The 24,524-nt window shown below is 39.7% G+C and overlaps 1 protein-coding gene and 1 pseudogene across 8 annotated transcripts in view; one reads left to right on the forward strand and one right to left on the reverse strand.

Moving 5' to 3' along the window:
* Positions 1-24,524, reverse strand: part of FGD4 (FYVE, RhoGEF and PH domain containing 4) — a 230,499-nt gene that overhangs the window by 130,863 nt on the left and 75,112 nt on the right. The window lies entirely within an intron of this gene.
* On the forward strand, positions 22,781-24,084 carry LOC118649705 (annotated as a pseudogene).

The raw sequence follows: 24,524 nt of genomic DNA on the forward strand, positions 1-24,524 counted from the left end.
GAGATAACCACACACCCCCTACTCCTGGATTCTAATTATTTGTGTCTCAGCTTATCTAAGTCCCCCCCAGGTAAGCATTTTCTGATGACCCACTCTAAAGTTTGCTACCTGAAAATCCCTCTGTAACACACATCGTGTTTGTCTTCATATACTTATCACTATTTGAAATTACATTGTTCACTTATTTGTGTATTATGTCTCCCTTCTTTATTTTGTAAGTTTCACTAAAGACTGTGTCCATTGTGTTCTGTGTCCTATCCTCTGACACTGGCAAAGAATAAAATGTTAAATAAATATTTGATGAATGAATGCAAGGTCAACACTGGTAATAGTAACACAGCCAAAGAAAGAAGGTCTCCATAGGTGGTAGGGTGGCCCAAGGTGCTCCCAAATTAGAGCAGGTGGGTGGGGTGAGGGGAGCAGAGGGAAGGGAGGTGGGGTAAGCAAGCACAGGTTGTCCATCCATCAATCACTGTCCACAGAAGAGGGCGCATTAACCCAGAATAGGAATGTACAATGCAGGTGACAAGCGTGCCCTAGAGTGGAACTCTATTTGTCCTTCAGGCTGTCCTTCCTTTGTGCTCCACCCCACCTGCTCTGGGCTCCACAATCACCAAGCAGCATTGTGATCATCATTTTACTTCTATAAATATGGATGTAAGGGAGAGAACTTGAAACTAAAAGGCACAAACATCTAGTTGGTTTGGCAGTTAGAGGTTTTTTTTAAAGCATAGGCATCTATAATGAGAAAGAGATCTGTTTCTTATGACCTTGGTTATTGAGAGGATCATCTTTCAAAGCTGCTCTCCCTCTCGGCAGACTGAAAATCACATCTGTGTGACTTTAAGGTGACACCTTAGGGGTCCACTCCTCATAAGGACAGAAACGTAGGAAGACAGTTGATCTTGCCCCCGTCTTTGCATTTAACACACACTACTCAACATTAGCTGTTTCTGCAATGCAAGTTTGGTGACCCTGGGTAAGTTGCTTAATCTTTATGGGCCTCAGATTCTTCTCTCTAAAAATGAGATGATCCTGACAGATCTTTAAATTATAGGAGACTACACCTCTAGCGATGTATAATAGAAATCCAAAAAATCCAATAGAGTCCATCTGTTTGCCTTCTGGGAATATATCTTGTCACATGATTTCATTAATCTGAATTCAGCACAAGAAAATTGGTGGGGCGGGGGGGGGGGAGTAAAAAGGGTTTAAACAGACAAGAAGGAAGAAGGGAAGGAAACAACTGTTATAGGAGAGTCAGTAACTCAACACATTTGTTACCAAATAATTAGCCCCATAGAGTGGGGGTTATTCTCAAAATATGGAACTTTTCTCAGAATAAGGTATTGCCAGACACCCTCCTTCAACTCCATCAAGCCAGTCCTGGGCTTCAAGTGGTGGCAACTGAGTGGGAAAGGAATAAGTGCATTATACCAAACTGTTCCAAGGAGCTGCAGCTGCCTACATAGACCGATTTACTGCCAATTTATAGGGAGTTTGCCTTTTTTATTTTCAGAAAGCATAGGAGCAGTTATAAAAACAGAAGAGGAAGCATCTCAGAAGAAAACTGCTGCTGAAAATCAAATATATGGCGCATTCATACAGAGAGAAATCCTGTAAAGTGCAGCAACCCCCTGTGAGCCACAGCTTTTTTTGGGTGAGTTTACACTGTTCACACGCACACTTTATATACAGGCTTCACATCCTATGGTTCTCTCTCTAATAGAGAGAGAACTTTTTAATTTACTGATTTGAAAGAGAAACATCAATTTGTTGTTCCACTTATTTATGCATTCATTGGTTGTTTCTTGCATGTGCCCTAACCAGAGATCGAACCTGTAACCTTGATGCATTGGGACAACACTAACCAACTAAGCTACCTGGCAGGACCCTGCAGTTCTATATTTAACGTATAATAATTCGTATACAAAATTATACGAATGCACAGAATTCATTCATTCTAAATATTTCTTGAACCCATGGCAATACAGAATTGTGGGAGAGGGCAGTTTTTAGTAACTCTCTTTTTTTAAAATATATTTTTATTTCAGAGAGGAAGGGAGAGGAAGAGATAGAAACATCAGTGATGAGAGAGAACCATTGATCGGCTGCCTCCTGCACATTGGACCGAGTCTGCAACCCAGGCATGTGCCCCCTGTCCGGAATGGAACCTGGGACCCTTGGGTCCACAGGCTGACGCTCTGTCCACTGAGCCAAACCAGCCAGGGCAATATATCTCTTTTTAAATGTCATGTAGAATGAAAACAGCTTCAACACCAGAGACATGTGAACGTAGCAGCATACGCAGATTCCTCTTCCCTTCAAATCCTGAAAAGTCCATCTGTGAGACTTCAAGGTGACATTGACTGCTATGCTCCTCATAAGGGTAACAATGCAGGAAGTCAGTTGACCTTACCTCGTATCTTTGCATTCACCATGCAATACCCAACATTATCTGTTTCTGCAATGCAAGTTTTGTGACCCTGGACAAGTTGCTTAGTCATTACGGGCCTCAGATTCTTGTCTGTAAAATGAGTTAAAAATGAGATGATCCTGAGAGCACAGACAGCTCATGGGCCAAATGGACCACGATGACCATAGATGTTTAACTTCAAAAAAATGGATTATAAATCTGTACCCCAAAAGCAAATAGACTCAATTTAGAGGTTAGACAGAAGGTGGCAATAAAACATAGGAGAAAAATGTAAGCTCTAACAGCTGTTCATTAACTCTGTAGTCTACTTGTCCAATTCTAAGTCAAGCCAGGCAGCATTCCAGCATCATGTGTCAAGGAAGAAGTAGAAAAACCTGACTATTTGCGCTGGCCTAGTGGTGGACTGATTTGCTAGCTGCTCAGACTGTTATAAATTTGAGTCACTCCAAGCACTTTATTCAGAGTTTCTGATTTGTCATCTACATAACACTTGTAAAATAAATAACTTTGAATAGGGGTCGTTTTACATGTTTATAAACACTACTGGAAACTTGTCATTTAGTGACATCTTCAAGTGGGACTGGAGGACTGAAAAGCATCGAACTATCACAGAGTCTGAAAGGCTGGAAGAAGTCTCGGAACTCACGGGAATCGAGCACCTTTCCCCACCCTCACAGACAAGGACAGCGAGAACCAGAAAGTCACCCTTCAGAGCAGCCCCGAGAACTCAGTATATTTTAAATGCGTTACCACAAGGCTGTGGACACAGGGTGGTGGGTCTTACCACTGACAATGAGTGTGAATAGAAGCAAAACCTCACCATGAGCAATAAAAAAGAAAACAACCACCAGGTCCAAAAGCCACATCCCTCCCAGTGAAGTACAGGTCGCACGGCCGTGCAGCCCTCACCCTCGGCAGCACTGGCTGGGATCGCAGGTCCTCCTGGGACTGTCCCTACTGCCCACTCCTCTTCATAACTTCAGGAAGTATAACCTAAGTTCCTGTCCGTGGCTATGGAACAAAGGTTTTTCTCTAACGTATCTTGAACGCCTTATGGCTTTATTTATTTAATTACTTGGAAAACTCAGTCAAGGGACATAAGAAATATGCTTAAAAGTGCCTGCCGATATCCATAAACCATCGGGATCACATGACAAACACCCACTTAAAAACACACAATTAAACTTCAATTCAGTAACAACAAAAATAGTAAGAAAACTCACAGACGCTAGAGAACTCGAAAAGTGACAGATTTACGCAGCCCAACTCAACTGCTTAAGTAACTACAACCCAGGCACACGGAAATGCTCTCACACTTCACACCCATTCAATCGCAGGCTTTTCCAGGTTTGCTTTCACATTATCTTATTTCCTTCCGAAACTTATATTGCTTATGAATGACTGACATTTGTGGCTGAAAATTTCATCTCAACAATACCAGATTAGCTTAAAAGTTTTTACAGATGCTAATAAAAATTCCAGCCAGACATGCATGTATTATTATTGAAAAAATACGCTCTTTTTAGAGCTGGCAGCTACCTAATCAAATTTTGCATATTTAAAAAACTTAAAATAGTAGTAACAATAATAATGTATAGAGGTCAATAAACACAAAAGGTAAGAATTTTAAAGTCAGCCACAATTCATACCAAGAACCCACAACTGACAATCCTGAAAAGCTGTTCTTGAAGTAAGAACATGAGTCCTTGACCAATACAAGGTTATCTAATTTTATACTTATCATTTAAAAAAAGAAAATTAAACAAGTAGGGTCTGTTAGCAATGACCTTGTCTAGCCCTCTGAGCAGCCAGCCAGTGATGCGAGTGTCCAAGATGACAGCTGAACAGCACTATTAGAATGACTACCGCTGCATAAGCAAAGCCTGTCCTTGCAACCCTTCCTATAGCAAATAAAAATGGCAGACCCAGCCGGGCTCACAGCGCCCTGGCGCTGTGGGTTAAAGGATAGGAAAACAAAAAGCGTGCTGTCTGTACTCTGGGCACTTCTTTTGTGTAAGTTTTCCTATCCTTTAAACCACAGCGCCAGGGCGCTGTGGTTTAAAGGATAGGAAAACTTACACAAAAGAAGTGCCCAGAGTACAGACAGCACTCTTTTTGTTTTCCACTTTTATATGTTAGGGCACAGTATTAGGGACACAGTATAAGGGGACACAATGCTGCCTTGCAAAGAACATAGAAGTCCCTTGTTTGAGCTACCAACCTCTTAGCCACCCAGAAAAATGTCAGTCATCCATCTGTGAACACCCAAATCTCCTGCTACTGCTCACAATATGCATCACACATTTCCAGGGGCTGTTGAAACAGAGAAAAAAAAACACACAAAGGAAGCCCTTGAAATAGAAGCAGATCTTCCTAGCTTTGCCCCTTCCTGTATTAGTGTGCCTGCAAGCCTGCCCGCCCTTAAAAGCACTGTCACATTGTTTCCACATGCTCGGGCCCTTGAAACTTGTGCAAAAGCATTGCACAATGAAAGTGCATAAGCATCACATTTCAAAACATGACCTAATGATGGTAGGTCAGTCTGATGGGCCAGAATAATCATTAATTAAACCATAACCTACAAATGTCCCTGACCTGAGACATTTTCTTATTTGAAGAATAGACACTGAACACGTGGCCATGGGAGTATTTCAAAGAGAATATCGGTATAATTCATTCTGAGAAACTAAGAAAAATGACAGTCTTTTTGCCACTTTCAGAGGACATAAAACAATTTCACAGGCACACAAAAAGAATTGTAAAAGATGAAAGAATAATTCTTTCATTTTTCCAACATTAACATGTCATTGTACAGGAGCTGCATAAAATCAATACAACAGAAGTGTGTAATGCTGGCAATTTCTTCCAGAAGAGCTTATAGCTCCCTTTGCTTGGACCGCATGGACATAATGCCCGACACCAAATGTGGTACAAACTGAATAGCCAGTACCACGGTTACTTACCTTATAAAAGCCGAATTTATTCCTCTTGGTTAGAAGTCACAAATGGTGGAAGCAGAACACCCTTCATTTGTTTTTCCAGAGAGCCAAATCTAGCCTCCCATTAACCCAATCCATTGCAGATAATTTCACAGGGCACGCACTCCCCTGCTTCCCCCAGTTCCCAGCCCAACAAGGATAATCACATTCTGGGGGGGAGTGAACAGATGGTGGATTCCATGGTAACCAGCCCTCCTAAGGCGATTGGTAGAAGTGTGTGACTACTGCTTATTGGGTAACAATCGCTGTCTTTGTGCTCCAGCCTTGCAAATCCTAAAGGACGGAACATATAGCCCCACTCACATGCTGCACGGCTTGCCCAGCAGGTGTCTGGCTATTTAAACAAGGCAATGCCGGCCAATTAAAAGCTTTCCAGTGAATCTATCATTGGTGCTACAAAGTCCTAGCACTTCAGAGAGTGTCGTCTGCTCCTTCGAGGAGAAAGGTCACGAGAAGCTTAACTGGACACACAGAAAACAGAACTTGAAAGTTAACTTGAGAATCTATGGTAAAGCATTCTAGAAACCTAAGGTGCATCAGCACGTCATTTTCTGATTTGCAATCCACAGCAAAAGTGAAACCGGCTTTGTATTTAGAAAAGATTTTTCAAACAAAAATAATTTTCCAAATTGCAAAACTATAGTATATTAGTTTGAAAACACAAGTTTCCAAAAGCAATTGTTTTATGAATCATGTAATAATTATTTTTAAATACTTGTAGTATAAATTCATGTTTACTGTGTTGATGGGGTGGTGGCAGGCTATTCAGTTTTAAATTTTGATCAGAGCCCTACTCAAAATCTCTGGTTATTATGTTCATTCTACTGGGTTTTAATTTTTTTCTGTATCCATGAAGGTTAAATGCTGATTCAGCAGAAGAAGAGTAACCATAATGATCAACCAATCAGAACATGTCCTTTGAAGAGCAAGACGGCTGGAAACCAAATATACCAAAGTCAATCATTAGGGATATTGCACAAACCTAAATCAGATAAGCTCTTGGCACTCAAAAAATCTATCAAGCCTGGCCCATGTGGCTCAGCTGGTTGGGTGTGGTCCATGCACTGAAGGGTTGCCAGTTTGATTCCAGGTCAGGACACTCGCCTGGGTTGCTGGCTCAGTCCTTGGTAGGGGGGCCTGCAGGAGGCAGCCAATCAATATTTCCTCTCACATCAATGTTTCTCTCTCTCCTTTCCCTTCCTCTCTCTCTCAAAATCATTATTTTTAAATCTATTAAAAATAAAGTTTTAAAAGGGCAAGGGGAGGAATAATTGGAACAAGCCTAAAGCAAGAACAAAACAAAAATGGTAAGCTGTGATTAGACTTTTAGGTATTAATTGCCTCCTTACTTTGCAGTTACCCCTTATCTTAAATTTAGGATTTCTTTTTTTGGCATGCCCAGAAATGAAACTCAAATATTGAAAGGAAAAAGAAAAAATTATTATTCACAGGTGATATGAGTCTATTCCTAGGGGGAAAAAAATCAAAGAAATCAAGTAGGATATTAATTATAGTACTAGCAGTTTAATAAGTAGTCAAATATGTCAATGTATAGTAGTAATTCCTTTATAAGAGCAAGACTATCAAAATATCAATGAAAAGAAGTTTACTGACAATGCCAACAAAAAGTAATGACACTTGGGAAAAATATTACCAACAAATGTGTGTGATGTACGTGGAGAAAAAGAATGAATGATTATTGGGAAAATAAAGGGAAAACCAAATGGAGAGACATAATGTGATACTAGATACAAAGATCCATTTTAATGATGCCAAGTCTTCCCAAAAGACTTCTAGTTTTCTAGTAAATATATTATATACATATATGGTGGGCAAAAGTAGGATTCCAGTTGTGAATACTCAAAACAGTTTATTCTTATATTATATATATATTTATTATTGCATTATTTCCCATACAAAAAATAGTAAACCTACTTTTGCCTCACCCTGTGTGTGTGTGTGTGTGTGTGTGTGTGTGTGTGTGTGTGTAGTCTTCTAATAAAATTTCCAACATACAATTTTACAAAGTGATTGAAGTTTATTTGGATTTTTAAAAAAATATATTTTATTGATTTTTTACAGAGAGGAAGGGAGAGGGATAGAGTGTTAGAAACATCGATGAGAGAGAAACATTGATCAGCTGCCTCCTGCACACCCCCTACTGGGGATATGCCCACAACCAAGGTACATGCCCTTGACCGAATCGAACCTGGGACCCTTCAGTCCGCAGGCCAACGCTCTATCCACTGAGCCAAACCGGTGAGGGCTATTTGGATTTTTTAAAGATAAAGATCCCAACGAAAATTCTATAAAGGGAGTAATAGCTAAAAAAACTAACCAAATTTTAAAAACATGTTATAAATGCCACAAATATACAGATACAACCCAAACTTATAATTTGGGGACAAAAAAGACTCCTACATCTAACTACCTATTGAACATCTCTACCTAGCTGTTTAATAACTATCTCTAACATACCATATTTCAAAACTCAGCTCCTGGTTTTCTCCCCAAACCTGCTCCCCCTGCATCCTTTACTATTTTAGGAATGGCAACTCCACCCTTCCAATCACTCGGGCTAAACGCCTAGGAACCCATCCTTGACTCCTCTCTTTCTGACACCTCACATCCAGCTCAGGTTGTGGGTTATTCCAATCTGGCCACTTCTTACCACCTCCATCACTCTCAGCTTGGTTAGGCCACACCATCTCTCACCTGGATTCTTTAATAACTTAATTAAACTCTGTTTCCAACTCGCCCCCTACAGACTGTAAAACCTAAGCAGATAATGCCATTTCTCTTTCCAAAACCAACTGCCCCACTGCACTAGGAATAAAAGTTTTCTTCTGTATGATGGCTTAAAAAGCCCTTCATAACTTGCTCCTTACCCCATTATCTCACTAACCCATCTCCTATGACCCTCACCTGCCTTCCCCAAGCTCTCCAGGCAGAGTGAGACATTTTGTCCTCCAATCTGCCCTTTCGCAGTAATTTGGACAGTGATGTCATTTACCACAGGACAGGAGTGACCTGTACACATCTCCCTCCCCAGACTATGAGTCTCTCAAGGCCAGGGCTGTGCCATTCTGAGTTCTGTGTTCCCAAAACCAAGCAAAGATCCTGGCACATAGTGAGCGCTTATCGAATATGCTGACTGAGTAACAGTTTGCTGCAGAAGTTTTTTTCCAAGTACAAATTCAGAGGCAACCTAAGAATCTAATAACAGATAAATAGTTAAGCAAATAAGAATGCATACAACTTGATGGAGTATCATGCAGCTATTAAAAATGTGGTCATAAAGACTATATGACAAAGGGGAAATACTGATGGCACACTAATGACAATGTACAATTTACTGAGTCCCTAGTATGTGCTAGGCACTATAATAAGAACTTGACAAATATTTTATTGAAATTTCACAGGAACTATGATGTAGGTATTAGTATCCTCATTTTTTAGCTGTGAAAATTGAGATTCAGAAATTAAGCTCTGCCCTGCAACTCATCACTGAGACTAGAACCTCTCATCTGAGGCCAAAACTTAGGTCTAAGTCATTATGCTATACCACCTCCTAGAAATTGGGGGGAAAACACACACACACACACAACTAAATAACTTACTATGAACAACTACATAATAAGGAAAAGATTCTTAGGAACAAAAGCCTAGACTTACCTACCTCAAAATTTTAAGAACAATTGTGAAGAAGAAATATTGGTGACATTTTTCTTTCCTGTTTTCCAAAATTTTTAATGTCATAAATAATAATTTCCTAAAATTATTATGTATTCCTCCTACACATATTTTTCAATGTTCACTTCACTGTGTTCTTGGGCGAATCTGCTAACTAGCAAGACACAATAAAAATACTAAAAAGAAGTTGGCTTGCAGTTTCTAGAAAATTGATTCTATGGGAATTACTCAGAAAGGAAACCAATGGCAGGTCTAAGAAAGGCAAGTAAGTGTCCTCTTCAGCTCCAAGTTCCCCTCTGAGTGCTCCGACATTGACTCCACAATAGTACTTCAAGCCACACTGCCCAGGACCTCACAATTGGGCCCCCACATATAAGCTGTAGGGCACATGACAAAGAGCCAATAGTCCCCATAAAGGTTCTCGAGATAAAAGGGTATTGAGAAAGCAGGGAAGCCCGATAATTTATCTTCTTCAAATATTGGGCAGGCAGCGGCGCTGCCTAGAATCTGCTGGAGCAGCCATTGTGCCAGCTAAGCAGTGATCAAATGACCTTGGGACTGTTGTTCTCCCTCCCCTCACTATTGAATATGCCCAGTTTCATGCGCCCTTACTCAGCCTCTCTTTTCTCTGGTAAAAAGCTTACACAGAAGATACACTAAGACAGAGGTTCTCAGACTTATTTGAAATTATGGAGGCCTCAGCATCTCAGTAACTTTTTCATGGCTCCCTAAGTCAAGAAAATACCTAAGTGCTCCATTTATTAAGTATTTCATATAAAAAATTTAGTAACTATTTTTGTCCTAGCAACTTAGCATCATTTTAAAATATCATAAAATAAGTGCAAGAAAATTTAATTTTTTTATTCCATTCTTTAATCACTGATACCTCTTATTAATAAGATGTGGGTGCCTATTGGGCCCTGAACAGCCTCTCACACCATAGGGCAGCAATTTTCAACCAATGTGCTGCAAGAATTTTTAAAACATGCAATGCCTGACTATTTAGTCAGGGGCACTGACCTCTTTTCCCTTAGATTGTCAAATAACAAAATGACAACAGCCAAAAAACAATAGCTGTTGGGTGTGAATCAAAATTATACCAAAAAAAATTATTTTGTCAGATTGGCAAAAAAATATATTTTTTCTTGTGCCACAAAATTGCAGTAATTAGTTTATGTGTGCCATGAGATGAAAAGGGTTGAAAATTGCTGCCATAGGATCATATTAAACATCGTCATGCTCATTTCTTGCTCCACATTGGTTTTTACCAGGTACTTGCTTATTATCACTGTAACCTGCTAAAACTTCAGCTCTGCAAAACTAAGGTGTCATTGAAAGAAATACAATCTAATATTAAAACTGTGAACCACCATTTCCATAGTATTCGATAGATGTCTGTTTCCCTTGAACTTTTTAAATACCCTGCAGCTGACTCCCTGTGAATAGACAGCAGGGTCCCAGACCACCTAGGCACATGTTTTGGGAATGATGTTTTTAAGCCCTTAGCTTTTGTGAAGCCCAATAATACAAAGACTAACTAGAAATTCAGAAACCTAAAATGGTTCCTGTAAGGACAGAAAAAAAGGGGCTTTCTTTTTCCTTGCTGTGGCTTTCCGTAATTTATAAGAAGCACCCAGTAATTAAACTCCAAGATTATTAGCTTCTCTGATTCAAAAGGCCCCTCTATTCAAGCTGCAAGACAAGATAAACTACTCTCAAGGCTACATTCTTGCATCTTCCTCCTCCCTGCTGTTTTAACTACTCGGGGATAATTCACACCAAAGAGTCTCTAGTTCAGTGGTTCTCAACCTTCCTAATGCCGCGACCCTTTAATACAGTTCCTCATGTTGTGGTGACCCCCAATTTCACTGTTACAAGTTGAACACAATTAAAGCATAGTGATTAATCACAAAAACAATATGTAATTATATATGTGTTTTCCGATGGTCTTAAGCGACCCCTGTGAAAGCGACCCACAGGTTGAGAACCGCTACTTTAGTCAGTAGAAATTCTCTACCCCACTCCTCCTCCTCTTCAGCCTCTTTTGAACTCTGCAGGGAGCCAGTCCATCCTTGCTGTTTCAAAGGACCTGGCATATATGGCATACTGTTCTTAAAATGTTTGCTCACCTTCTATGTGTTTTAACCAAGGTCTCCTCTCTGAGAAAGGTTGTTTCCCCAGGTAGGATTTTTTTCCCTGAAGTCAGGGAGGGGATAAAACTCCTTAACTAAGTGCCAGGCGGGTAGTTAATCACTTTAACTACAAACAATCATGCTTAAGCTACATAATCTTTACTCCCTGGAATGGAGATAAGAAATGCCCTAACCTTTGTAATAGAGATTGATAGGATTGAATCAACTGGTATAAATACAGATGTAACAAGACAGCAAGAGACAACTTAGAAGACAGAACCAAGAAGACAGAACCTACACAGAACCTAGAGACAGAAGAACTTCGCTGGAGAGAACATGGCAAAAGATCCTGGACTGAACCTGACTAAAGAAATTGGCAAGAGAAACTGACTAGAACCTGGTGACTGAACATGGTTGGAGAACCTAGACAGAACCTGGCTGGAGAACCTGGAGAACCTAGCAAGAGAACATGGACACAGAACTTCGCTGGAGATCCTAAGCAGAACCTCTCTGGAGATCCAGACCAGAACTTAGATGAAGATCCTGGCTGGAGATCCTGGCTAGGCTGCTGATCAACTGAACGCTATCTCCGTATCATTCCTTCTTCGCCGACTCCGTCCACACCTTTGGGGACCCCTGGACCCACTGGGGTTGGACCCCGGCAGAACTCTTCTTAACTTTTGCTCTAAGCATGTTTTACAGGCTTAGGAAAAATACTGATAAGACACCTCCCTAGGATATCTGCCTGGACTGTCTCCTGAAAAGCCAACAAACCACACATACCCCCCTGATGTCCACTCTGTTATAGCCCTAAATCCTCCTCCCTTTTTTCTCACTTAGCAACAGCCATTACCCTTTAAAGGGGGAAACCACCTTTTGTTTTTTGCCCCTGTATTGATTAACACTGCACCGGCCTTTCCCTCTCTGAAAGTAAAAATGAACTTCCTCTCTGCATCTCTTCTTTTAGTTGTGAATTCTTTCACAGCCCACATCACCCGCCAAACCCTAACAGTCCCTGCTTAGCTACTCATATGACACACGCACGCCATTTACCCTCTCTAGTCCTGCGCTTCAGTCACAAAATGAGGGCGCGAGGTTAGATCATCCCCAAAGATCTCTTCTGTTCTAAAATAATAAGAATGAATGTTAGAGGAGGGAGGGTTCTTTCTCATTCTTACTGGTTTCAGAGGGAAAGGAGAAAGGGTGAGAGCAGCAAGGACAAGAACAAATATTTATTTTACAGAAGGAAATGGCAAACTAAAATTTCCTGGGTTCAACCCTTAGGTGTCGTATGACAAAGATTAGAGCGGGAGGTGTGACTGAAGTACCAGGTGAGACGGCAACTATACCTGCCCAAAGATACCGTGTAGGGTCCGCTCTGAGTGACAGTGCCGCCAGCCCTGCTCCTTCCACGTTCTCTTTCACCTTTTGTGGAAACTCCTTCTCAACATGTGGTTTCTATTATGAAGTGACTGGACATTGTCAGGATTATATAGTCTGTGTCACAGACTCAAATGACCTATCCTAATTGGAGATCAAATTTATCATGTAAGCCTAAAACAGCACCAGGGTTAACAACAGAGCTAACCAGTCACAGACTCTGAAACACAAAATACATCTGTAAAGAGGTGACAGTTCCCTAGATATTTTAAATGTTACCATGAATTTTGAATTTTTACTTAAAGTTGTGTGTCAGTGTTGTTTTTCTAATTCGACAGGGTTTTTTTTTTTTTTTCTTTTGCAAATTACTTTTAAAAAGGTAATTTACAGAGAGAGAGAGAGAGAGAGAGAGAGAGAGAGAGAGAGAGGCCACACTTGTGGACAACAGTGTGGTGATGGGGGGAGGTGTGTGTGAGTGTGTGAGTGTGTGCGTGTGTGTGTGTGTGCGCACGCGCGCACGCGTGTGTAAGAACATAGAGGGGATAAATGATGATGACAAAAATTAAATTTAAAAAAAAAAGATGGTTTAGAAAAAAATGTATTTGCAAGGTACGGAGTACCTTATAAGCAAAAGAAAACACATTGATCTATTTGTTATTTAATAGCACTTATCACTGCTCAACATTATATCGAATGTTTCTTTCCCCCCCATTTTGTTTTCTACTCTAGAAGGTAAATTCCATGAGGATAGGGACTTTTATTTACAAGGACTCCCCAGGGCCCAGCCCAAAGTAGGTGTTCATCCCACCTTTGTTGAAAGAACAAACGGAAACAATAAAAAATGGCAGGGAATGAATGAAGACAAGGCTTAGCACCAAGGAAGTGACCATGGGGCCAGGGCAGGGACATATACAAGGAGTGGGAGTGGGTGACAAGTTCTGAAATAAGTCAAGCAGCAAGTGTGCTCTCCCGACTTGAGGAACCTGAGGCAGGAAGCTGTGTCCCAGGACTCATGAACTTTATCGTGATACCACAGTTTCTCCAAGACAAGAGAGTGGAGCTCAAAGGGAAGATGTTTGGCAGCTCCAGAGATAATGAGGCACCCTACAGAGGTCATGACAATCTAGATGCTTTCTGGGGGAAACTAGAAAAGAGAGGTACACCTTTGAAAGACTATCAGTTAAGTGAAAAAAATTGTTACCATTTCTTTGCACTTCTCTATTTCCTTGCTCTCCAGGGTGGGTGGACGATGATGGCCCGGCGATACCGATACTAGATCTCCTCTTTCCCTGTCTATCACCCAGACTTTTACCCTCATTATGTAAACCTGGTAGTCACTGAAATCCCAACACTATTCCAATGAGCTCACATGGAGTTTTCCTCTTGAAAACAGTCAGCAGTCCTGGGGTCTCCTCTAGCTGGTCAGTCCGTAGGCACCTAACTACATTCTCTCCATGTATCTCCACCTTCACTGTCTGTCACTGCAGAGCAGGGCTGCCTGTGCCCAGGGCAGCACCAGGTTTTCATCTGCTAAAAGCTGGAAGAAATGCTGACTTCCATGCTTGCTTAAAAAAAAAAAAAACAACAAAACTTTATAAACTAGTAATGCATGTTTATTGCAAAACAATTTTTTAAAAGAATAAGCAAAAAGATAATTCAGCTTACTCTGATCACCTAGAGATAACCCCTATTCACATGTTGGGGTACTTGTTCCAGATGCTTTTCTGCACAGTCATATGCTATGAACATATATATCACAACCATTTTAACAAAAGCATCCTCATTTATCTCTTTTTTTACTAAAAACTATAGCAATTTCAGATATACACTCTGTTGAACATATTTGTAAGTATATTTAAAGTATGAAGTGCAACTAATTTTAACTGCTATGCTTACTTTGAGAAAATCTCTACTTTATTCTAGATAACTCTTCCAAATATTTCCATTAAACAATAAAAATAACTAAATGACTATAAAAACCACCGTGTAAAAATGATCAGCATTTTGATGCATTTCCTTAAAAGCTTTTGTGTAATACATATCAAGATTGGGATTTTTCTCAACATTGGGCTTTGTAAGAAATTTTATGAAATCCTTTCAAAGGAAGAGTCTGCTTCATTTTTTTTCTCAACCGTGTCAGGATATTTGGGGTTTAAAAGAAGACTTTAATTTAAAAAATTCTGTGATTTAATTTAATTTATAGGGGCTGACTGATCAGGAACATAATTTCTGTAATGGCCCAGTATCATTACATTTATTTCAAATTTCTTTACATAAACAAAACTCTCTGCCCAAAATGATTTGCCATGTGATTCAAAGGAGACTTCTTTATTTTCAGTTGGTGTCGTTTTCTCCAGCAGGTTGAGCTATTCATTGTTCAGAGTCACTTCTTATAAGGCTTTTTAAGAAATAGCCTCCTAAATACTGTTCACTTTAGAGGATTTTCAACTGTAAGCTGAATTCTACATGAAACTAAGAAATAATTGGGATGCTATAATTTGGTTCTTTCTTTTAAAATGGAGCACACATCAGCCTTAGCCAGGTAGCTCGGATGGTTAGAACATTGTCCTGATACACCAAGGTTGTGGGTTCAATCCCCAGTCAGACACATGTAAGTGGAACAACAAATCAATGTTTCTCTCTCTCTCAAATCAATAAATAACAATTTAAAAGAATAAATAGAGATTCCAAAATGGCAGGGGAGGGAGTGGAAGCTACACTAACACTCCCCCATGTCCAAACTGGAAATACAACTAAAATACAGAAAAACCACACTAAAGACTAGCTGGAGAAAACCCTGATAACCAAGGACAGAAAGTGAAGACTGCGTAGAGCAGGGGTCCTCAAACTACGGCCCGCGGGCCACATGCGGCCCGCCGAAAACATTTATCCGGCCCGCCAGGTGTTTTTGCCGCCGCTGTGTGCATAGGAATTTGTTCATAGTTTTTTTTTTAAACTATAGTCCGGCCCTCCAACGGTCTGAGGGACAGTGAACTGGCCCCCTGTTTATAAAGTTTCAGGACCCCTGGCGTAGAGACTGGTAGGAAGGGCAGAGGTGTGAAAAGGCTGGCCAGGTTCCCACAGACAGCAGCTGAAGTTCTGGAGGGATATCTCAGCTGTGGGGGGTTCTCACTGAGAACTCTGAGGTCTAAACCCCAAGCTGGGCTCCTCAGCCCAGAGCACCAGAACTGAGAAAGATGTCCACATAACATCTGGCTGTGAAAAGCAGCAGGGTTGCTATCTGCCAGGGAGAGGCAACTGGAAATGCAGGCACCCTCTTAAAGGGCCAACACATAACATTTTGTGTGCAGGCACTCACCTGGGGTTCCATCAGAGGGAGGGCAGAGTAGACTGGAGCTGTGTGAGCAGAAGCCAGGTTTGGGGACTCTGGGGTTGGAGCTCGTAGGGCAGCTACCCCAGTTTTCTATGCTGAGTCATTCCCTCACACTGCAGAGGACATCTTTCTTCAGTGAACCTTTGCTATCCAGTTTTTGCCTGGGGTAAAGGCAGTTGCCACCCTGTTAGAAGACTTCTCACCCCACCCTGTCGGTCAATAACCTGAGGTTAATCAAAAGCAGAGCCTGGTGCAAATCTTGGTCCTGTCCAAAGGCACCCAGCCCCAGCAGAAGAAGCCACAATTTCTGGATTGCTGATAGCTCCAATCAGGGGACTCAGGCCAGTCACAAATAGCATCTGATATTGTCCTGCACTAGAGATTGGAACTTGTAGCCAATCTACCTAATACATAGACACAAACCCAAACAGGCAGCCAAAATGGGGAGACAAAAATACAAGCCTTAAATGAAAGAACAAGAGACTTCTCCAGAAGAAGAGCTAAATGAAATGAAGATAAGACATTTATCAGACATAGAGTTCAGAAGAATAATGGCAAGGATGCTCAACAGCATGAGAAAAGATATAGTAACTATGAAGTATGACATAGCACTAATAAACAACACAGTGGATGGAATACACAGCAGATTAGGAGAAGCTGAGGAATGAACCAGTGAATTAGAAGACAGGATAGAAAAAAATCACTCAATCAGAGAACCAAAAAGAAAAAAACAATTAAAAACCAGGACAGCTTAAGGGAGCTGTGGGACAATAGGAAATGTAATAATATTCATACCGTAGAAATACCAGAAGGAGAAGAAAGTGAGAAAGCGATAGAGAATGTGTTTGAAGAAATAATGGCAAAAAACTTCCCTAACCTGGTGAAGGAAAAAGTCATACAAGTTCAGAAGGCACAGGGAGTCCCAAGCAAGAAGAATCCAAACAGGTCCATGCCTAGACATATCATAATTAAAATGCCAAAAATTAAAGACAAAGAGAGAACCTTAAAGGCAGCAAGACAAAAGCAAATTTTTACCTACAAAGGAGCTCCCATAAGGGTGTCAGCTGATTTCTCATCAGAAAATCTACAGGCCAGAGGGGAGTGGTATAAAGTACTCAAGGTAAGGAAAAGCAAGTATATGAAACCAAGAATACTATATCCAGCAAGGTTATCATTCAAAATAGATGGTGAAATAAAGAGCTTCCCAGACCGAAAAAAAAAAAAAAAAAAAAAAAAAAAAAAAGGCTAAAGGAGTTTATTACCACCAAACCTGTCCTGCAAAAAATGCTAAAGGAACTACTGTAATGAGAAGAAGAAACATAGAGAGAAACTTAGGTGTAAAGAATTAAAATGGCAATAAATAAGTGCCTACCATTAATAACCTTAAATGTAAATAGAGTAAATGTTCTAATCAAAAGACATAGGGTAGCTGAGTGGATACAAAAGCATGACCCAATTATATGCTGTCTACAAGAGACCCACCTCAGAACAAAAGAGTCACACCGGACGAGAGTGAAGAGATGGAAAATTTTTCCCATGCAAATGGAAACAAAAAGAAGCTGGAGTAGCAATACTCATATCTGACACAATAGACTTCAAAATGAAGGCCATCACAAGAGACAATAAAGGTCACTACACAATACTAAAGGGATCAATCCAATAAGAGGATATAACCCTGGTAAACACATATGTACCCAATATAGGAGCATCTAAATATATATATATAAACAATTTAAAATATATATATAAAACTTTTAGAGGACTTTAAGGGAGAGATCAACAGCAATACAGTCATGAAACCATAAAAATCCTAGATGAAGCTATAGGCAGCAAAATCTCAGACATCTCTCATAGCAATATGTTTACAGATACATCTCTGAGGGCAAAGGAAACTAAGGAGAAAACAAAAAGCTTCTGCCTAGCAAAAGAAACCCAACAAAATGAAAAGAGAGCCTACCATATGGGAGAACATATTTGGCAATGATACACCTGATAAAGGTTTAATATCCAAAATAGATAAGGAACTCATACAACTTAACAAAAGGAAGATAAACAATACAATTTAAAAATGGGCAAAGGACCTAAATAGACACTTCTCTAAAGCAGACATACAGATGGCCAAGAGACATATGAAAAAAATGCTCAGTCACTGATCATCAGAGAGATGTAAATTAAAATGACAATGAACTATCACCTCACACCTGTCAGAATGGCTACCATCAACAAATCAACAACTAGAACGTGCTGACGAGGATGAGAGAAAAGGGAACCCTAGTACACTGCCGGTGGGAATGCAGACTGGTGCAGACATTATGGAAAACAATATGGAGTTTCCTCAAAAAATTAAATATGGAACTGCATTTGACCCAGTGATCCCATTTCTAGGAATATATTCTTAAGAAACCCAAAACACCAATCAGAAAGAATTTATGCACCCCTATGTTCATAACAGCACAATTTGTAATAGCTCAGATCTGGAAAACAGCCCAGGTGCCCATCAGTAGATGAGTGGATAAAAAAAAGCCGTGGTACATTTACACCATGGAATACTATGCAGCAGTAAAAAAAAAAAAAAAAAAAAAAAAAAAAAAAAAGAAGGATCTCTTACCCTTTGAGACAGTATGGAGGGACCTGGAGAGTATTACACTAAGCAAAATAAGCCATCAGCAAAAGACAAGTATCAAATAACCTCACTCATATGTGGAATCTAATGAACAATATAAACTGATAAACAAAATAGGTCCAGAGACAAAAGCTTGGAACAGACTGTGGAATCTCAGAGGGAAGGGGGGCGGGGGGAGGGGAGGAAGAGATCAAGCAGAGAACTTGTATGCATATGAGCATAACCCATGGACATAGACAATAGGTGGTGAAAGCCTAGGGCAGGGGGTTGAGGTGGGTTAGAAAGGTCAATGGGGGAAAAAAGGGGGCATATGTAATACTTTCAACAATAAAGATTTTTTTTAAAAAGGCAGACCAAAAATAAATAAAATGGACAACAGCGTATTCGACAAAACTGTAATGTAAGGAAACATACACACATTGTCTTCCCCTCCAAAACACACACACAAAAAAACAAATTACCATAGGTAGAGAGAGGACTGGTGTTACTTCTGGTTAACTCATGTAAGACGCTAGCAGCAGTTAGGATGTTAGGTTAAAGCATTATGCCTGGGAGCAATATAGCCCACACTCATACCCAACATGACTTAGATCAGTGATGGCGAACCTTTTGAGCTCGGCATGTCAGCATTTTGAAAAACCCTCACTTAACTCTGGTGCCGTGTCACATATAGAAATTTTTTGATATTTTCAACCATAGTAAAACAAAGACTTATATTTTTGATATTTATTTTATATATTTAAATGCCATTTAACAAAGAAAAATCAACCAAAAAAATGAGTTCGCATGTCACCTCTGACACACGTGTCATAGGTTCGCCATCACTGACTTAGATGGTCACCAAGGAAACCCTGAGGTAGTGCTAACCATGCAAGTATCATTTCACATCTACAAGAAGTTAAAGCATTCTCATTTCAATATGGTCCATACGTTTTCTGAAATGAATCAGAGAAAAGATTAAAGATTCCTTACCAAAGAAAGAAGGTTAAAAAAAAATTGTTCAATTTCTCAAGAGAAGGGAAATTCTCTATATAGTTCCATGCCATTCAATCAATTTAATTCTATTTAACATTTACCAAGAATGTTATGTCACTCGCGGATCATCAAAAGAGCCATGAAGGTTATTCCTTGCACTCATGGACCTCGGGGCCTAAGGGTGTGGTTCCTGGGCCAGTAGCATCTTGGCATTCTTTGTTAGAAGATTTTTAACTGCAAACTCAATGTTTTTAAGCTATTCAAATTTCTATTTATTCAGGGTGTGTGTTTTTTTAATTCACTTTGTCCCTCAAGCATATAAGGTTTATATATATGGTGTTGCTGTGTATATTTTTCCTGTTTTACAGTTTTGAGGTTTTTTATGGCAGGAAAGCATTCCAGTATACATCATTCCATTATTTTACAGGAGGAGAACCAAAAGTCTTTCGTGGAATCCTTTCTTAGAGCTTACTTAAAAATCAGGTTGGAAAAAAAAAATCAGGTTGGTTATTGAGAAGAACCAGTGAAACAAAAAAATGAGGGGGGCGGGCGGTGGTCCCCTCTGTGGTAAACTACATCAGGTTTATTGAGTACATAGAGAACACATCAGACAGTGCAGCATTGAAATAGTTGTAATTCAAAATTTGATCCCCGTAATATCTAAAGACAATCCAGTTTTTTTCTTTTATTTTTTAATAATGAGCAGAAGTCTTGATTGGGCACTCACAAAAGAAGATCTCTGATAAAATCATTAATTACCAGAGATGTGCCAATTAAAATCACAAAATGATACCACATGGCTAAAAGTTTTAAAAACCAGCAGGAAGTACTAACAAGGAAGTGGGACAACTGGAATATTCACACACCAGAACGATTATGGAAGACTTTTAGGCAACATCTCCTAAAAACTGAATATATCTATACTCTGTGGCCCAATAATTCCACCAAAAGACATGTAAAATAATGTTCATAGCACCTTTCATCATAATAGTCAATGTCCATCAACAGAAAAATAGAAATCAAGTACTATATATACACACACATTACTGCTACAGTGTATGATGGATAGTCCAAAGCTCTGACAACAGATGATCCTGAATTTAATTCCAGTTGTACTATTTACATTATAATACTAAATATGTAGCTATGAGTATTTACCCTCATTGAGTCAGCTTTCTCCATCTGAAAAAGAGGGTCATATCACCTCTCTTACAATATTATCCTAAGGATTAGATATAATGTCCATATAACACAAAGCCCTGTGACTAACAGGTACTCAAAAATTCCTATCGAATTCAGGAAATATAACTTACACCACTTAGGATCAATAATCAACCCCTTTTATACATAAACTCTCCTCCTGTAAAATAAATCTGTAGTATTTCTGAGTTACCAACTCAGGCATCAGTGAAATGAAACTATACAAGAACTGGGTCATGGCCTTTTCTTCTTCAGCTACTTTATGAACCCCATATGCAACTGCAGCTGTCAGCTCTCATGCCAGAAGATCAAATGAACTGGAAAGATTAAACAAATGGGCAGGAGAAATGCCAAAATGTGTGTAACTGCTGGATGGGAGTCCAATTGGTTCCGTTACAAAGTCAATCCTCAGAACACTATGTGCACTGTATACACGCTCTGGAGAGCAGCATATGCAGCGCGGGATGCCCGAAATACAAAAGCAAGAAAATGGGGGCGACAACAACAACAACAAAACACACTGCTGTTTTCAGCCTAAGTCTGTGTCTCCTTTAGTCTCATACATACATCTATTCATATTTGTCATTAGAGAATAAAAGATATAGGTCCCGTAATAAATCTCACTTCGACTTCTTTTTAATGGTGATGGTAATGTAATATATTTAGAGCCAGATCCTAAATTTTAAAGTTACAATGAAAATTAAGGAAAATGATTATTTCTAAGTGTAACACATTTTCAATAAAATTTTACTTGTTTGACAAAGAAAAGTCAGGATATTAAGTTGTATTACCATCTAAACTAGCAAGGGGAGCAGAGAGGCAGGGCAAAGAAAAAAATAAATACCTTGACATCTTTTTTTTTAACATATTTTTAATGATTTCAGAGAGGAAGGGAGAGGGAGAGAGAGATAGAAACATCAATGATGAGAGAGAATCACCGATTGGCTGTCTTCTGTATGACCCCCACTGGGGATCGAGCCCACAACCCAGGCACATGCCCTTGACTGGAATTAACCCGGGACCTTTCAGTCCACAGGCCCATGCTCTATCCACTGAGCCAAACCAGCCAGGGCGGTACCCTGACATCTTGAAATCAGATTTTATGACCCAAAATAATAACTGAAGAATGAGGCTCTGAACTTCCATATTTTGATTTCCCTAGCAATTCCTCCCCCATGAAAATTGATCTTCATGCCTTTAGAAGCGGTAACTCGAAGTACTCTACCCTCGGTTCCACTCATTCCACCAGAAAGGTCAGCACTCCACGAGGGTGCAAGTCTGCAATGCAGGTGCTCTATAGGATGGGAATGAGGAACAAACAAGCTTTTCCTTTTTCCTGTGACTGAATTACTGGGAGAATCTCAGGCCATTTCTAACCTAGTGACAAAAGGAAAACTTGGGCCAAAGCCGTGTGAATTTCCTTTTCAGGCACCAGTGTTTGCAGAGCCCACGCTGGATTTACCTTATAGCATGGGTATACTTTTCCACTCACATGAGGCTTTTGGCATAGAAGAACCTGCCTTGGTTAGGGAAGTCCTCTTACAATGTTCCTCAATGATCTATTTACAAAAATCCAGTTCCAGTTTGTGTCTATGAAGAAAGCAATGTAATTCACATTTTCAAAAGCTAGTATATAGGTATCTGCCACATAGAAGTAAAAGTTAAAAAAAAAAAAAATGAGATAAGTTTAAACAAACATGGCACCCAACAGGTTTGCTTAAAATCCTAATTCAGCGGTTGTCCTTAAAATCCTAGGGTCAGGCTATTAATCTCTTAAACCAAGAATAAATTACAATGGAATTTTTCCCCCCAAGGCGAGATAGGTTTTAAAAATGGTGATGCGTCTTGGCAAGGCTGCCGCTGCAGCCCACAGGGTCAGAGGAGCAGGTCCTTCCCCCCATTCCGGCCCCTACTCCAAGCCCTACTCCTCCGGCCTGAGCCCAGGCCATCCATAGCGAAGCTCCAGAACCTACTGGCAGTGTCCAGGAACCTACTGGCAATCTCCAGGAATATTATAATAACCTATGTATGGAAGAGTCCCAGAAAATTAATCCTCTTATATCGCATAGACTCCAAGCAGTGGAGGAAGAAACTGAAAAGGGATTGGGAGGAATCACATTACACACTGCTGGTAGAATCACTCAATGCCACTGGAATCAGTAACAGATGAAGATTTTTGGGTTCTTTCCAGAATTTTAGAGAAGAACCCATATATTAATGGTTTGGATGTTAGCTTTCACCTTGTAAGGGATGTTGGTGCATACGATGCTGCAAAACTCTGTCAGAAACAATACAATCTCATTTGTTTAACCTTTATGTTTAATAATATTGGGCCCAAAGGAGAACTGATTGCTAAAGCTCTACGTAAGACTAAAGCTCTGAAATGCCTAAGAATCATGGACACGAGATTGAAAATAAAGGTGGAAAATTCTTTGCTGCATTGCTACAAATTGATTCATCCTTAGAGATTTAGACCTGGGTGACTGATCTGGGAATGCAAAGTGTGATAAGCACCAGGAACACAAACAATAGGGTGGTGAAGGCCTGGGGCGGGGCAAGCTAGAAGGGATCAATGGGGGAGGGCAGGAATGGGTGTAATACATTCAACAATAAAGATTTAATTTAAAATAAAAATAATAAAACCAAGTGTGATCAACACTGGCTATAGCCCTAACACAAAACCAATCAGTTACAGGAATAAACCTAAACCGACCTATACTGTGTGGTAAAAGAGGAAGAGCCCACAGTTCATCTAGGCCACATGTGAAAAGAAAATCACTGCCTTGTTGAACGATGGGAGTAAAGCAGAAAAACTGTGGTCTGAAACAGTTATGCACCGCACCTGAACAAAAGCCTGCACTACCTTGATGTCAGCTGTAATAAAATAACTCGTGATGGGATGGGGACTTTTGCTGATGTACTGAAAAGGAACACTACCCTGGCAGCAAAGGATCTTTCTTTTAACAGAATAGAAAATGCAGGGGCAAAGAATCTCAGGTGAAACTCTGGCTTCACACAACAGGAGTCTTAAAGTGTTGTCAATAGTCAGCAGCAACATAGAGGGAGAAGGACTTGGTGCACGTTCACAATCAATGAAAACAAATCCCACAGTCTCTAATACCTACATTAGGGGCAACAAATTTGAAGAGACTACAGATGTGGCATATTCATATTTCATTCAAATGAGCTGTCTAAAGCTAGACAATACAAATGTGGAGCCATTTGTGGGCGATGGACATAGGTATCGTGCAGAAGTCTGCAATGGCCGTAAAAAGACCAGAAGGTCAACAGCCATGAAAAACAAGCTCTAAAAAATGTTCACACATTTGTCCTCTTATCTTCACAGAGAATAATATTTTATTGCCTATTAAATTTCTTTCATAAATTAGAACAAGTTACTTTTTACAAAGGTGTAAAAGATATGAATATATTAAACTTTATATAACTATCCATTAAAAAAATTAAAAAAATAGTAGTGTTCTCAATTATTTATAATCTAAAATCTTGAAAATTTTACATGTCTAACAATAGAGGACATGCTAACTAAAATAAAGTACTACTTTGAATATCACACATCTATTAAATGTTTAGTAAAATAAAATAATTTAATGTTTTGTGGGAGAAGGAAAGCATGATTTAAAAAAAAATCCATGTACAATATAACCACAACTTTCAAAACAAACAGATACAAAGATAAAACACATCAAAACGTCACCAATAGTCATACTGGATGTTTAGTTTCTTTCTCTTT

Source organism: Myotis myotis, unplaced genomic scaffold (genome assembly GCF_014108235.1).
Source record: "Myotis myotis isolate mMyoMyo1 unplaced genomic scaffold, mMyoMyo1.p scaffold_m19_p_3, whole genome shotgun sequence".
NCBI lineage: Eukaryota > Metazoa > Chordata > Mammalia > Chiroptera > Vespertilionidae > Myotis > Myotis myotis.